General features: G+C 46.3%; 1 protein-coding gene across 1 annotated transcript in view; it reads right to left on the bottom strand.

The window, feature by feature from the left end:
* The window catches only part of LOC147698809 (E3 ubiquitin-protein ligase TTC3-like), a 1,497,644-nt gene that overhangs the window by 959,735 nt on the left and 522,086 nt on the right, over positions 1-15,823 (bottom strand). The gene's annotated exons all lie outside the window — the stretch shown is intronic.

Genomic DNA, 15,823 nt, shown 5'->3' with positions numbered 1-15,823 from the left:
GGGCAGGTTTGTCTTTGTTAAAGGCCTACTGGGTTCCGAGCCGGTGGTCTTTGGAAGTGTTTACGCCCCTCCCCCCCTGCAATGGACATTGTCTGAGCGGCTGTTTGCGTTGTGGGACGAAATCCCCGAGGTCCTGACCGTGGTGGGGGGTGATTGGAACGAGGTCATGGATGTGGGCCTGGACCGCCTGAGGCGAGCGCATGTAGTGTCTGACCCCCCTCCCGCGGCTGCCCCCACCCGATTGTGTGCGACTGTGCGTAGCCTGGGCTGGATTGATGTGTGGCGGCATTTTCATCCCGCAGTGCAGGCCTTCACGTATGTATCGGCGGTGCATGGGTCCTTCTCGAGACTCGACTATCTGTTTGTACCGGGTGCCTGTCTGAGCCGTGTCAGGGACGCCACGATACTCCCCAGGGGCCTCTCGGATCATTCCCCTGTCCTAGCCACCGTGACCCTCCCCTCCAAACGGCAACCCTTTCGCTGGCGTATGTCCGCCTGGCAGCTGCAGCGGCCGGAGTACGTGGCGCATCTACGCGAAGAGATCGATCACTTCTGGCGCGAGAACCTGGTGGGGGGTATCGATGCCATTGTTGTGTGGGAAGCGCTGAAGCCTACGATCCGGGGCATCGATATAGCTTGGTGTGCGGCCGCTCGGCGGGAGCGTCGGGAGGCCATTGTGACTGCCGCGGCCCGCGTGGAGGAGCTGGAGCAGCGTGGTCGACTCGGGGGTGACGAGGGCGTCGTGCGACAGCTCCTGCAGGCCCAGCAGACATACTCCTCGGTCCTGTACGAGGAGGCCCGACAGGCGTGGCTCGCCACGCGCAGCAGGGTGTATCAGTGGGGCGATAAGTCCTGCACCATGTTACATAGGCTTTGCCAGGCGACTTTCCAGCCCCTTGAGCTACCCGGCCTTACGGCGGAGGACGGCTCGGTTATGACCGACCCGGGTCGGTTGGCGGCTAGCTTTGCCCGCTACTACGAGGCACAATACGCTCCTCGTGACCCCTTGGTGGAGGGCGAGATTGCCTCATACTTGGACGACCTACTCCCGCAGGCAGTCCCGGAGGAGACTAGAATGGCCTTGGAGGCCCCGCTTACGTCCGAGGAACTTGGGAAGGCCCTTGGCCAATTGAATACTGGGAAGGCGCCCGGCCCGAGCGGTTATCCTGCCGAATTTTATAAAAAATTCCATGTCCAGCTGGGACCCCACTTTCGCAACGCCCTGGAGGCAGCGCGGACTAGAGGCGAGCTGCCGCCTGACTGGCGTCATGCCGAGATTGTAGTCTTTTTGAAGCCAGGCAGGGCGCCGGACCGGCACGACTCTTACAGGCCGATCTCCCTCCTCAACATCGAGGCCAAGATTTTGGCGAAAGCCATGGCGAACCGCCTTCTGCCCCACATCGCCGACCTGGTCCACCCTGACCAGGCCGGGTTCATGCCGCGCAGGGCCACCCGGCATAATGTCCGGCGGGCGCAGGCAGCGATCGACGCCATGGGTGCTAGGGATGAACAGGCCGCACTCCTCCTTGCGGACATGGACCGGGCCTTTGATTCAGTGAGTTGGGCGTATTTGTTCACCTTGTTGGCCCGCCTCAATCTGGGGCCTGTCTTCCTGTCCTATATCCGTCTCCTATACACCAATGTTACGGCGTCGGTCCGTGTAGCCGGTGCGGTCTCAGGGCGCTTCCAAATCGGACGTGGTACTCGGCAGGGTTGCCCACTGTCCCCCTATCTGTTCGCCCTGGCCATGGAGCCCCTGGCGTCGCGGATACGAATGGATGCCCATCTCCGTGGCTTTGTCTGGAACGCTACCCTAACAGATAGGATTGCACTTTACGCAGACGACGTCCTCCTGTTCCTTACCGACCTGCGGCGCTCGGGCCCTCGAGTTTTGGAGATCATGCGGGGGTTTGGCGAAGTCTCAGGGCTCCACCTTAATCTGTCTAAATCGACCCTGTGGATTTTCCATGGCGGAGTGGTTGTCGACCCTTGGGCCGCCGACCTGCGCGTGGCGACGGACGGCCTGAAATATCTGGGTGTCTTCCTCTCGACTTCGCGAGCCGTGGCCTGGACACGCAGTGTCTTGCCGGTGTGGGAGCGGGTCCAGGCTGATGTCAAAACGTGGTCCAGGATGCCCCTTACAATCTTTGGGGGGTCGGCCATCTTTAAGATGGTGGCGCTGCCGAGGCTGTTGTACCAACTCCAACACTTCCCGCACCCTATTGGCATGGAGTGGTTCCGCCAGGTGAACTCTGTGCTGAGCCGCTTCCTGTGGGATGGCGGTGCAGCCAGGGTAGCCCTGAGGACGTGCTTTCTGTCCACATACTGTGGTGGTTTGGCCACATCCGACCTCCTCTCCTACTACCAGGCGTCACATCTACTTGTCCTCAATGACTGGTGGTACGGGGATAGGAGTGACCCGGCCTATGCCCTGGAGAGACATCTCATGGGAGATCGTACGCTCCACACCATTCTTTATTCGGCCCGTATACGCCGTGGGTTGCCGTCGGTAACTAAAGTGGTCTTTGCAGTGTGGCGGCAGTCTCTGCGCCGCATGGGTTGGTGGGGCACATTAACGGCTGAAACGCCGCTGTGGCACAACGGTTTGCTCCCGGAACTGGCGGCCCTGACCGGGTTCGAGGGTTGGGAGGCTATTGGAATTACACAACTGGGCCAGGTCGTCTCAGGCGCCACCCTCAAGTCCTTTGAGGAACTCCGTGTGGAGTTCCAGATGCCTCAGTCCCAGTTCTTCCGTTACCTACAGCTGCGGCATGCCCTCGCCCCGAGCATTGCCGGCCTCGACTCCCTGCCGGAGTTCAGTCCGATTGAGGCGAAAGTGTTTATGGGAGACTTGGGAGACAAGAAGGTCTCTAGGATCTATCAGTCACTTGTTACTCACTGCTCATCCACTCTCAGCTCCCTTCGGGAGGCGTGGGAGGTAGACGTGGGCGCCTTGGATGAGGACGATTGGAGGGAGGCGCTGGAGTCCCCGCGCGGCACCGCTATTGCGGTTCGGCTCCGCCTGATACAATTCAAATACCTGCATCGTGCCTATTATACACGTGAACGGCTGTGGAAGGCTGGTTTGATTGCGTCATCGGAGTGCCTGCGCTGTGGGGAAATGCCTGGCTCCCTGTTGCATACGGTGTGGTCGTGTGGTCGCCTGGCTGGATTCTGGAGGGGCGTATGGAGTTGCCTGGCTGAGGTCCTGGGCTGGGATCTTCCTCGAACCCACCGGCTAGGCCTACTGCACATTATGGAAGGGGTTGGGGGCAACATGTATAAGCGACATCTGTTGCTCCTGGGCCTGGTGGTTGCTAAGCGTGACCTGGCTCGGGCCTGGAAGTCTGTGAGGGCCCCCCCCCCTGTCTGCGTGGAAGGCTGGGCTGGACTACTTTATGGGTCTTGAAAAACCGGTCTTTGAGGCGCGGGGCTGCCCACGCAAACACTTCAAGATCTGGAAGCGGTGGGCCGACTACCGTGGCCTGTCCTTGGAACCCCCGGCGGAGCAGGAGGAGTATATTTACAACAAGGGGTGGTGAGGGACAGAGTCTCTGAATTAAGCAGAAAGCTCTCACCCAGTCAAGAGATCAGGGCTAGATCCAACACCGTTTTTTAGCTCACTGCACCATCCCAGTTTCAGAACCTGGCTGTATGCAAATTAGTCTGTTCCTGTCCCAGTGCATGATGGGAACAGGGCAAACCAAACTACAAAAGCCAATTCTTACACTGGGAAGGAAACAAGCTCCCGGGGACCGGTTTCTGGCATTACAGCCGTCTTCGGCCCGGTTTGCTTGAATCCTGATGGTGCAATGAGCAAGGGTCTCACATCTGAGAATACCCTTCCACGCTTAGGGTGGACAAAAATATTTACAACAAGGGGTGGTGAGGGACAGAGTCTCTGAATTAAGCAGAAAGCTCTCACCCAGTCAAGAGATCAGGGCTAGATCCAACACCGTTTTTTAGCTCACTGCACCATCCCAGTTTCAGAACCTGGCTGTATGCAAATTAGTCTGTTCCTGTACCAGTGCATGATGGGAACAGGGCAAACCAAACTACAAAAGCCAATTCTTACACTGGGAAGGAAACAAGCTCCCGGGGACCGGTTTCTGGCATTACAGCCGTCTTCGGCCCGGTTTGCTTGAATCCTGATGGTGCAATGAGCAAGGGTCTCACATCTGAGAATACCCTTCCACGCTTAGGGTGGACAAAAATATTTACAACAAGGGGTGGTGAGGGACAGAGTCTCTGAATTAAGCAGAAAGCTCTCACCCAGTCAAGAGATCAGGGCTAGATCCAACACCGTTTTTTAGCTCACTGCACCATCCCAGTTTCAGAACCTGGCTGTATGCAAATTAGTCTGTTCCTGTCCCAGTGCATGATGGGAACAGGGCAAACCAAACTACAAAAGCCAATTCTTACACTGGGAAGGAAACAAGCTCCCGGGGACCGGTTTCTGGCATTACAGCCGTCTTCGGCCCGGTTTGCTTGAATCCTGATGGTGCAATGAGCAAGGGTCTCACATCTGAGAATACCCTTCCACGCTTAGGGTGGACAAAAATATTTACAACAAGGGGTGGTGAGGGACAGAGTCTCTGAATTAAGCAGAAAGCTCTCACCCAGTCAAGAGATCAGGGCTAGATCCAACACCGTTTTTTAGCTCACTGCACCATCCCAGTTTCAGAACCTGGCTGTATGCAAATTAGTCTGTTCCTGTCCCAGTGCATGATGGGAACAGGGCAGAGCTGGGATGGTGCAGTGAGATAAATAACGGTGATGGATCAAGCCCTGATCTTTGGACTGGGTAAGAGTGGTCTGCTTAATTCAGACACTCTGTTCATCACCACCCCCTTTTCTGAATCGGAGCAGGAGGAGGACATTTGATCGCAGTGACTCTTCTGGCCCGAAAGGCACAACCCTGGTTGCATTATACCTGCTTCTTCTATGTGTATCGTCTTTGTGTTGCTTCTGTACATGTGTGGCGGGGGGGGGGGGGTGTTGGGTACGGGTGGGGGTGTAGTTGGGGTTGGGATGGGTTGTTAGGGCATTTTTAAAGCTGAGCTTCATTGACACTTGCTTCATGGAATACTATGTATGTCACCGTTACATTGATACTGTTGTGGGGATCTTGGTGTGTGAAGATACCACATTCTGGATACTCTTTTGCTCAATAAAATTGGTTGTGAAAAAAAAAAATATATCTTCTAATAAAATTCTCCCAGTAATTTTAAAAAGCACATCCACACTCCTACTGATTATCAATGAACATTACACTAACTGCCCTCATAAATCTGCCAATAGCACATTCTATATCTAAAAAACTAATCTCAGCTAAAAATGCTAAGGCAGGCCCTCGAGTCCTAATTTCATATCTCAGGAATATTGGACGTAACCATTGCCTCCGCTGTCGTTTGAGTTTTAGGCACAGGTCCCTCCTGTACCAGTCATTTTTGCTTTTGCATTAGCACTTATGTTACAAGGGTTGAGTCCAAATCTTACTCTTAGTACTTTGTTTCTTAACATCTGTTTTGGTAGGGTATTCACATATGGGTAACCCACTTTATTCCGCCATGCATTTAACATAAAATGTACATATTTTTTCTCTTCTAAGTATTGATATTCGTTGGACAATTCTGTGACTAGCGCCTTTAGCACACTCTTGGAGATTTCTATTTTCTATTTGGAATGTCTGTGGGAGCTGCTTTTCTTTCATAGCAGTGCAAACGGCAGCCAGGTTGGACCTACTCTTTTTTGCCCATTTTAATTCACTTTGCAGAATTTCATTCTTGCACCACTGAGAAATGTTCTGTCCATCCTCCCCGCTTAGTTTTCCCCAGAATCTTATTAGGGCTTTTGCGGCCCACATATTCCTTGAAATCATGCCTGTCTCTAATTCTATTGCTTGTATCATGTCTGAGTTGGGAAGTGACAGTAAATACTTCAGGCGATTCCCCTCCTCTGCATCCCACCTTTTTTTACCACTAATATATAACAATTCAGTTCCATATTGGAGTTGCGGAGGGATCATTGCTTTGTAGGCTTTTAGCACTGGTCTACATGACATTTCTCCAAAGGCCTTATTACATTCTCACCGAGGCAATAGCCCTGGACTTTAAAGCCTCTAGGTGATATTTTAATTTCATAGACTGCTCAAACCAAACTCCAAGGTACTTATATTCGTGTACTACTTCAAGACTCTCCGTACCTAGGTGCCACTTAAATTTGCTTTTAGTTTTCCCAAAGCAGATCACTTGTGTCTTATCCATATTTACCACCATTTTTTTTCCATCTACTAATAGTTCTCAAATTTCTCAAATTTTCTTTGAAGGCCTATTTCAGTCTGGTGTAAGACCACAAGATCATCTGCATACAAGAGGCATGCCACGTGTTTGCTATTCATTTTGGGGCTAAAACCATTTGTGGCAGCCAGAGTCTCAGGCAGTTCGGCAACAAAGAAGGAGAAGAGTAGAGGGGCCAATACACAACCCTGTCTCAATCCATTATTCACTTGTAATTACAAGTTTTGAAGCCCGAAGGCATCGCACACTATTCCTGACGCAAAGCGTTAAAAAGGGGGCCTGAAAACAGGCCAGAGGAACCGCTCTTGCACGCGGAAAAGAAGGAAACTGGCGTCAGCGTGCCGGGAGGGACTTATATGACCTAGCTGACTTCACGCACGTGGACGACTTCAGGGCGGGGCCATGTGGCGTTGTCCCCCGGCACGCAGAGTTGCTGCTGTAAAAGATTTTCCGGATCCAGTCTCCCACCTGGGGATATTCTAACTTACAGAATCTGCAGCTAGATGTCTCTATCAGATTACAGAGTTTCGCCGTCGCCAAGGCAGGCACCACCCAGCGCTTTCTTTTTTTGGAAAAGTATTACCTGACTAGTCATGCAAAAGGGATGAGCAATGGAAGGGACAATCTGGACATCCCAGGACCTACCACATGTCAGACCAGTAACTAGAAAAGGTTGGACAAAGCCATAAAATGTGCACCAAATCACAGCCACTCACATCACGTATGTGGTAAGAGAACAGACATTGGAGCTTAACTGGCGACCAATACCAGTTGTGCAGGAGATATTGTAAGAAAACTTCAACCTTGCCTCTCGGAAGGAGTAATTTATTTGCTGAAGCCTAGACTAGGCCGTGGCAGTGTAAATATGGCCCACTGCAGCAAGCAAAAAGAGCCTAGTGGAAGTTAGTGTAGGCTGCGAGAAGGCATCAGCTATCAGCACATTGTAAAATCCCCACATCGTCCCCCTAGTGGTGTCTCGCTGGTGAAAATACTCGCAGATTGGTAAGACTGGGTGAAGTAATGGGCCCTCTCTAGTTTGTATTCAATGCAGTGTCACATCTGTCAAGTCAAGGATATGTTTATTTAGACAAATGGCCTTTAAATAATACACAATAAAAATGATAAAATTAATAACAATAAAACCACATATAAATTATTCAGATAAAATGGATCTTCTAATAAAATTCTCCCAGTAATTTTATAAAGCACATCCACACTCCTACTGGTTATCAATGAACATTACACTAACTGCCCTCATAAATCTGCCAATAGCACATACTATATCTAAAAAACTAATCTCAGCTAAAAATGCTAAGGCAGGCCCTCAAGTCCTAATTTCATATTTCAGGAATATTGGACGTAACCATTGCCTCCGCTGTCGTTTGAGTCTTATGCACAGTTCCCTCCTGTACCAGTAATTTTTGCTTTTGCATTAGCACTTATGTTACAAGGGTTGAGTCCAAATCTTACTCTTAGTACTTAGTTTCTTAACATCTGTTTTGGTAGGGTATTCACATATGGGTAACTCACTTTATTCCGCCATGCATTTAAATTACAATGTACATATTTTTTCTCTTCTAAGTATTGATATTCGTTGGACAATTCTGTGACTAGCGCCTTTAGCACACTCTTGGAGATTTATATTTTCTATTTGGAATGTCTGTGGGAGCTGCTTTTCTTTCATAGCAGTGCAAACGGCAGCCAGGTTGGACCTACTCTTTTTTGCCCATTTTAATTCACTTTGCAGAATTTCATTCTTGCACCACTGAGAAATGTTCTGTCTATCCTCCTCGCTTAGTTTTCCCCAGAATCTTATTAGGGCTTTTGCGGCCCACATATTCCTTGAAATCATGCCTGTCTCTAATTCTATTGCTTGTATCATGTCTGAGTTGGGAAGTGACAGTAAATACTTCAGGCGATTCCCCTCCTCTGCATCCCACCTTTTTTTACCACTAATATATAACAATTCAGTTCCATATTGGAGTTGCGGAGGGATCATTGCTTTGTAGGCTTTTAGCACTGGTCTACATGACATTTCTCCAAAGGCCTTATTACATTCTCACCGAGGCAATAGCCCTGGACTTTAAGGCCTCTAGGTGATATTTTAATTTCAGAGACTGCTCAAACCAAACTCCAAGGTACTTATATTCGTGTACTACTTCAAGACTCTCCGTACCTAGGTGCCACTTAAATTTGCTTTTAGTTTTCCCAAAGCAGATCACTTGTGTCTTATCCATATTTACCACCATTTTTTTTCCATCTACTAATAGTTCTCAAATTTCTCAAATTTTCTTTGAAGGCCTATTTCAGTCTGGTCTAAGACCACAAGATCATCTGCATACAAGAGGCATGCCACGTGTTTGCTATTCATTTTGGGGCTAAAACCATTTGTGGCAGCCAGAGTCTCAGGCAGTTCGGCAACAAAGAAGGAGAAGAGTAGAGGGGCCAATACACAACCCTGTCTCAATCCATTATTCACTTGTAATTACAAGTTTTGAAGCCCGAAGGCATCGCACACTATTCCTGACGCAAAGCGTCAAAAAGGGGGCCTGAAAACAGGCCAGAGGAACCGCTCTTGCACGTGGAAAAGAAGGAAACTGGCGTCAGCGTGCCGGGAGGGACTTATATGACCTAGCTGACGTCACGCACGTGGACGACTTCAGGGCGGGGCCAGGTGGCGTCGTCCCCCGGCACGCAGAGTTGCTGCTGTAAAAGATTTTCCGGATCCAGTCTCCCACCTGGGGATATTCTAACTTAAGGAATCTGCAGCTAGATGTCTCTATCAGATTACAGAGTTTCGCCGTCGCCAAGGCAGGCACCACCAAGCGCTTTCTTTTTTTGGAAAAGTATTACCTGACTAGTCATGCAAAAGGGATGAGCAATGGAAGGGACAATCTGGACATCCCAGGCTCGCCCAGGACCTGCCACATGTCAGACCAGTAACTAGAAAAGGTTGGACAAAGCCATAAAATGTGCACCAAATCACAGCCACTCACATCACGTATGTGGTAAGAGAACAGACATTGGAGCTAAACTGGCGACCAATACCAGTTGTGCAGGAGATATTGTAAGAAAACTTCAACCTTGCCTCTCGGAAGGAGTAATTTATTTGCTGAAGCCTAGACTAGGCCGTGGCAGTGTAAATATGGCCCACTGCAGCAAGCAAAAAGAGCCTAGTGGAAGTTAGTGTAGGCTGCGAGAAGGCATCAGCTATCAGCACATTGTAAAATCCCCCACATCGTCCCCCTAGCGGTGTCTCGCTGGTGAAAATACTCGCAGATTGGTAAGACTGGGTGAAGTAATGGGCCCTCTCTAGTTTGTATTCAATGCAATGTCACATCTGTCAAGTCAAGGATATGTTTATTTAGACAAATGGCCTTTAAATAATACACAATAAAAATGATAAAATTAATAACAATAAAACCACATATAAATTATTCAGATAAAATGGATCTTCTAATAAAATTCTCCCAGTAATTTTATAAAGCACATCCACACTCCTACTGGTTATCAATGAACATTACACTAACTGCCCTCATAAATCTGCCAATAGCACATACTATATCTAAAAAACTAATCTCAGCTAAAAATGCTAAGGCAGGCCCTCAAGTCCTAATTTCATATTTCAGGAATATTGGACGTAACCATTGCCTCCGCTGTCGTTTGAGTTTTAGGCACAGTTCCCTCCTGTACCAGTCATTTTTGCTTTTGCATTAGCACTTATGTTACAAGGGTTGAGTCCAAATCTTACTCTTAGTACTTAGTTTCTTAACATCTGTTTTGGTAGGGTATTCACATATGGGTAACTCACTTTATTCCGCCATGCATTTAAATTACAATGTACATATTTTTTCTCTTCTAAGTATTGATATTCGTTGGACAATTCTGTGACTAGCACCTTTAGCACACTCTTGGAGATTTATATTTTCTATTTGGAATGTCTGTGGGAGCTGCTTTTCTTTCATAGAAGTGCAAACGGCAGCCTGGTTGGACCTAACCTTTTTTGCCCATTTTAATTCACTTTGCAGAATTTCATTCTTGTACCACTGAGAAATGTTCTGTCCATCCTTCCCGCTTAGTTTTCCTCAGAATCTTATTAGGGCTTTTGCGGCCTACATATTCCATGAAATCATGCCCGTCTCTAATTCTATTGCTTGTATCATGTCTGAGTTGGGAAGTGACAGTAAATACTTCAGGCGATTCCCCTCCTCTGCATCCCACCTTTTTTTACCACTAATATAGAACAATTCAGTTCCATATTGGAGTTGCGGAGGGATCATTGCTTCGTAGGCTTTTAGCACTGGTCTACATGACATTTCTCCAAAGGCCTTATTACATTCTCATCGAGGCAATAGCCCTGGCCTTTAAGGCCTCTAGGTGATATTTTAATTTCAGAGACTGCTCAAACCAAACTCCAAGGTACTTATATTCCTGTACTACTTCAAGACTCTCCGTACCTAGGTGCCACTTAAATTTGCTTTTAGTTTTCCCAAAGCAGATCACTTGTGTCTTATCCATATTTACCACCATTTTTTTCAATCTACAATAGCTCTCAAATTTCTCACATTTTCTTTGAAGGCCTATTTCAGTCTGGTCTAAGACCACAAGATCATCTGCATCTGCATGTTTACTATTCATTTTGGGGCTAAAAACATTTTTGGCAGCCAGAGTCGCAGGCAGGTCGGCAACAAACAAGGAGAAGAGTAGAGGGGCCAATACACAACCCTGTCTCAATCCATTATTCACTTGTATTTTTTGTGTTAGCGTTCCCATAGTGTCCAGGATAACCAGAGCCAAGTTCCTCCTGTGCAGCTTCTGAATTAGCCTTAAGAGGTCTTTAGGGCGATCTAATTTTCGCAGTGCCTCCCATAGACCGTTTCTGTCAACAATATCAAAAGCTGCACGGAAGTCAACAAAGCAGCAGAAAAGATTGCCCCAGAGCGAGAAGCAGTGGTCAATTGTAGAGTGCCATTCCTTAAAGCCCCGCTGTTCCGGGGGTACTATACCATTTAGATCAGCCTAATCTTTTAGCATTCTCAGGATTATTTTTGCGAATGCCTTTTTGGTCACATCCAGGAGGTTAATCATCCTATAGTTTTTTTTGGTTTTTACATCTCACTTTTTGCTTATTGGTCTGATAATAGCCCCGCTCCAGTTTTCAGGTATAATCCCTGTGTTCAAGATTCTGTCAAACAACCTGTGAAATAGTTCTGCCCACCAAGCTGGACGATTTTTTATAATTATCGCAGGCATGTTATCGGGTCCAGCAGCTCGGGTCAGACAATCTTGCAATTACATTTCTAATGTTTCCTAATTCAAACATAGTGTGATGGATCGAGGTTCTATTCCTTGTATTCTGACATGGAACCTAGTACACAGATGTTCTAAACATTGGCAGTTGGAGCTACTGTCTCGATGGGTGAGGTTGTTTAATAAAAGCCTCCTACATTTTCTTATTTATGTCTCAGTGTCACTTTGTTACACTGGCGATGAGGATGTGTCCATGGGATGAAGTAGCAAATGACATTGTGGGTCCTTTACATGGAGAACATCAGACTCCTTATTTGATTGTATTGATGGATTTGTACTCTCGTTGGGTTGAAGTTAGCTCGGTGAGAAAGATAACATCTCTGTGTATAATCAAGTTTTTAGAATCAATTTTTAAAAGCGAGAGTTTTCCAAAATCTTTAATTTCTGATAATGGTCCCCAATTTTGCTCAGATGAGATGGAGAAATATCTTTCGGTTAGTGGTATTGTACACAAAAAGATATCTTTATATCATCCAGAGTCGAATGGCTCTCTGGAGAGGTTCAACAAAACGCTGAAAGATACTATTTAATTGGCGAGGGTAAATTGTCTTGATTGGAGAACTGAGCTGCAAAATAGAATTTCAGCTTACCGGTTTACACCTCATTCAACCACAGGTAGAACTCCCTTTGAATTATTTAGAGGGAGATCTTCTAATACCAGTTTGTGACCAGGTTGGATGACCTTAGATAAGGGTTTTAAAAACAATAAATTTGGGCAGTGGAGTTATTGCTTCAGGAAAGGAGGAAGGTTTATTAGGATTCTCGCAAATCTTCGAAAGTTTTGAATTTCAAAATAGAGGACAAACTTAAAATTAAAGTTCCTGTTGGCTGCCAAAAATGGTCGAAGTTTACTGGTGTCAAAACGGTAATCAAATTGTTAAAAAATGCTGTGAAAACAGATGGTCGTATTTGGAATCTCAATCGTGTGGCACATGTGGGTACAGAAGTTGCTGGAGAAGATCTAGATTCCACTGGTGAAGGTACATCTGAGCTTGGCACAAGTAATGATACTACTCGCAGGAGTCTCAGGGCCGGTAATGTTCCCAGTTATCTGCAGGACTTTGTAAGATAATATGTCATGTAATGTTACTGTCTTCGTAAGTTTTTATGATTTTGTTTTATATATGAAGGGAGATTTGTGATTTATCTAGGTTCTATTCCTTGTATTCCGACATGGAACCTAGTACACAGATGTTCTAAAAATTGGCAGTTGGAGCTACTGTGTCGATGGGTGAGGTTGTTTAATGAAAGCCTCCTACGTTTTCTTATTTATGTCTCAGTGTCACTTTCTTACACATAGCTCTTACATCCTCACCCACGTTCTCAAAGTGGGTTCTTCTTTCTCCACCCTCTCCACTTCTTTACCATATATCTCTTCCAGATGGTCCACCCAAGCATGCTCCTCCACTGCGTAGACCATCTGTCCCTGCGTTTTTCCTGACCCCTCTTGGACTAATTTCCGGAAGTCCTTAATGTTTTTAGTTTCTATTGACTATCATGAGTCTCCAGCACTTCTCTTTGTACTCTCTTTTCTGGTCTCTAATTAAGTTTGTATACCTTTGCCTTAACTTCATCAATGCATTAGGGCTTCCTCTATCATACCTTAAATCATGGTTTTTCTCGCCTTTCCTTATCTGTGCCTTGAGAGTCTTACATTCTTTGGTAAACTTGTTGTTGTTATTGCTATGGTTATTTAGGGGCCTTGCGTTTATTGCATTCTTTAATCCTTTCCCTTTTAGAACTGCTCCTAAGCATTGTACTACCCGTCCAATAGTATTCTCATACCCTTCTGGGAAGGGCTTGAAGCTATCCACAATTAATTTTATTTTGCTGGAACTTTGACAGCTTTTCCATATGTTCCTCTGTTAATCTGGTGGATAGTCGTTTTGGATATTCCATCTAAGCTGGGATCACTGTTTCTCTTTGTACAACTTTCCCTATTCTAAGTTGTAACTTTAGAGGGTGGTGATCCCTTCCTTCTTCTGAACCCACTTTAAAATCCCTTATTTTGTTGCGAGAAGGAATCAGCTATCAGCACATTGTAAAATTCCAACATTGCCCCCCTAGCCGTGTCTCGCTGGTGCAAATACTCACAGATTGGCGAGACTGGGAGAAGTAATGGGCCCTCCCTAGCTTGTATCTAATACAGTGTAACATCTGAAGATACTTCCACTGCTGGGATTGCACTAGGTCGTATTCGAAGCTCAGATTAGCTAAATACTTGAGAGTAGCCCCCTTGGGCAACTGATAAACTGTCCGTATGTCACACTGTGTCCACATTCCGGCCATTCAACCCGAAGGCCACCCTATCTGCAACCCTTTGTTTTAACTTGGAGTCGGCAAGGAATCAAGCTATTGGGACCACATTCAATAAAGTGGTGCCTGTTTACATATTCGAAACATGGTAAAAACTATTGGGTTACTGAATGAACGCGGGTCTGGCTTCACGGTAAAGAGGGCACGTGAGCTGGTGGCACATTGTAGTATAGATCACTCAATCCATCTCAAACTGGGGGAAATCCCTATCTGAGGGCAACCAGTCAGTTGAGACAGATGAGTAGCAAGATAATCGGTGCTTATGTGTGGGAAGCGGAGCCCCCCTGCCTCTGCATGATCATAAAGCTTTGACATGAAAATTCAAAGCTTACTGGTACCCCACAATAAAGTCTTGATTTCAGAGTTTATACTCAATAGAAGGACGCGAAGGACCAAAATCTGTAGCATTCCTAGGACATAAAGGGTGGCGCAGTCACCATTTTCATGAGTTCTACTCTGCGTTACATTGATAAATGGAGGTGTGACCATTTTGCTAAATCAAGTTTAGCGCTCGTGTACAGTGACTTTGGTTTATCCTTTGTCGTTGCTGTGGGTGACGGAGCATTTACGGAGCTCGTTCCTAACTTTGCGGCACGCAACTTATCATGGTTGCTAACTCGGATAGCCTTTAACTAGTGGGCAGTCATTGTAACAAGACGGACCTTTGATACACTGGCTATTTATCATATGGAGCCTGTAAATTATCTTTTTTGTTAAGTCAGATCATCTTATACATGGTTGATGCTGCGGCTTCCTTATGAAATATACTTTGGCCAACCAGTGATGCTTTGATATACTCTCTATGCTCATTCACTTACACATATTGTGCCTTGATGAAGTCTCTGTGTGAGACTAAACACGTGTTGGCGATTTACGTGCTGGAAGATCTTTTTATGAAATTATGAACATTAATAAAGAAAGAATTGATGAAATCTGAAGAGGACTCTCTCAGAATTTACTCTGGACTGCTTGGATCCCTGTTCACTTAATCATTGTGCTATGTTCTTAACTCTGCTCTTTATGATAGATAGAGTTTTTTCTGAGGGCGCATTACTTAAGCCAAGACTAAAATACTCTTGATTGTTAGGTGTGCTGTAATCAGAACCTCATTCCTTAACAGTTCTATTTTGGTTTCACATTTGTGTGTACCTATAGCACCTTGAGGTAGTAGGTGCCTTGAGGTTCTTTAGCACCCATTTTTTAAAGTTTTGTTCTATTTTACCTAATATGTCACGCTTCTAATTGTCTATATAATAATATTGTTTCTGAATGAATGGTGCAGAGGTTTCCTTTGTGAACACTACTACCTAATTTTGCTGTGACATTTGTATCATGCTCCTGTTTAACAAGACCCCAAGATACTTCATCCCATTTGGGACACATCTGGAACCAGTCTCTCAGATGCAAGATTCAGTCATTGTTAGGGATATGGGCAGGGCCACCAGAAGGTGGACAGCAAGGCCACTAAAGCCAGACCAGAAGTCTGCGGTTTAGACACTGTCATTAGTATTTTACCTGCATAAAGAAATGCTTTAACTGATCCCACAGCTGTAGAAGTGCCCTGTATATGAGGGGAAGCCCCAACTGGCTTTATCTTTGGCTAGCACATTTACTATGCCTTAATGCCAGGGGGTCAGGAATGGCTATTTCCAGGTCGTGTTCTGGAAAGTTCCGAAAATTTATTACTACAATTATAAAATAATCTTCCTTTTCGGTGAAATTAGTTAATCTATCCATGCTTTTTCTGTGTCTGATAAAATACTACTGCCACACTGTGCTGCTCTTCCTTCACAAAAATTAACATGGCGATCAGTTCTTACAGATGTTTAACACTTCTGAAAATGTATTTTCAAATAAAGTACTATGGCTGTGTTGGGCCTAACATCAGCACCTCTCAT

The sequence above is a fragment of the Lissotriton vulgaris genome, chromosome 8, assembly GCF_964263255.1.
Source record: "Lissotriton vulgaris chromosome 8, aLisVul1.2, whole genome shotgun sequence".
NCBI classification, from domain to species: domain Eukaryota; kingdom Metazoa; phylum Chordata; class Amphibia; order Caudata; family Salamandridae; genus Lissotriton; species Lissotriton vulgaris.
The sequence above is the reverse complement of the archived record's forward strand: the minus strand, read 5'-3'. Positions and strand labels throughout refer to the sequence as shown.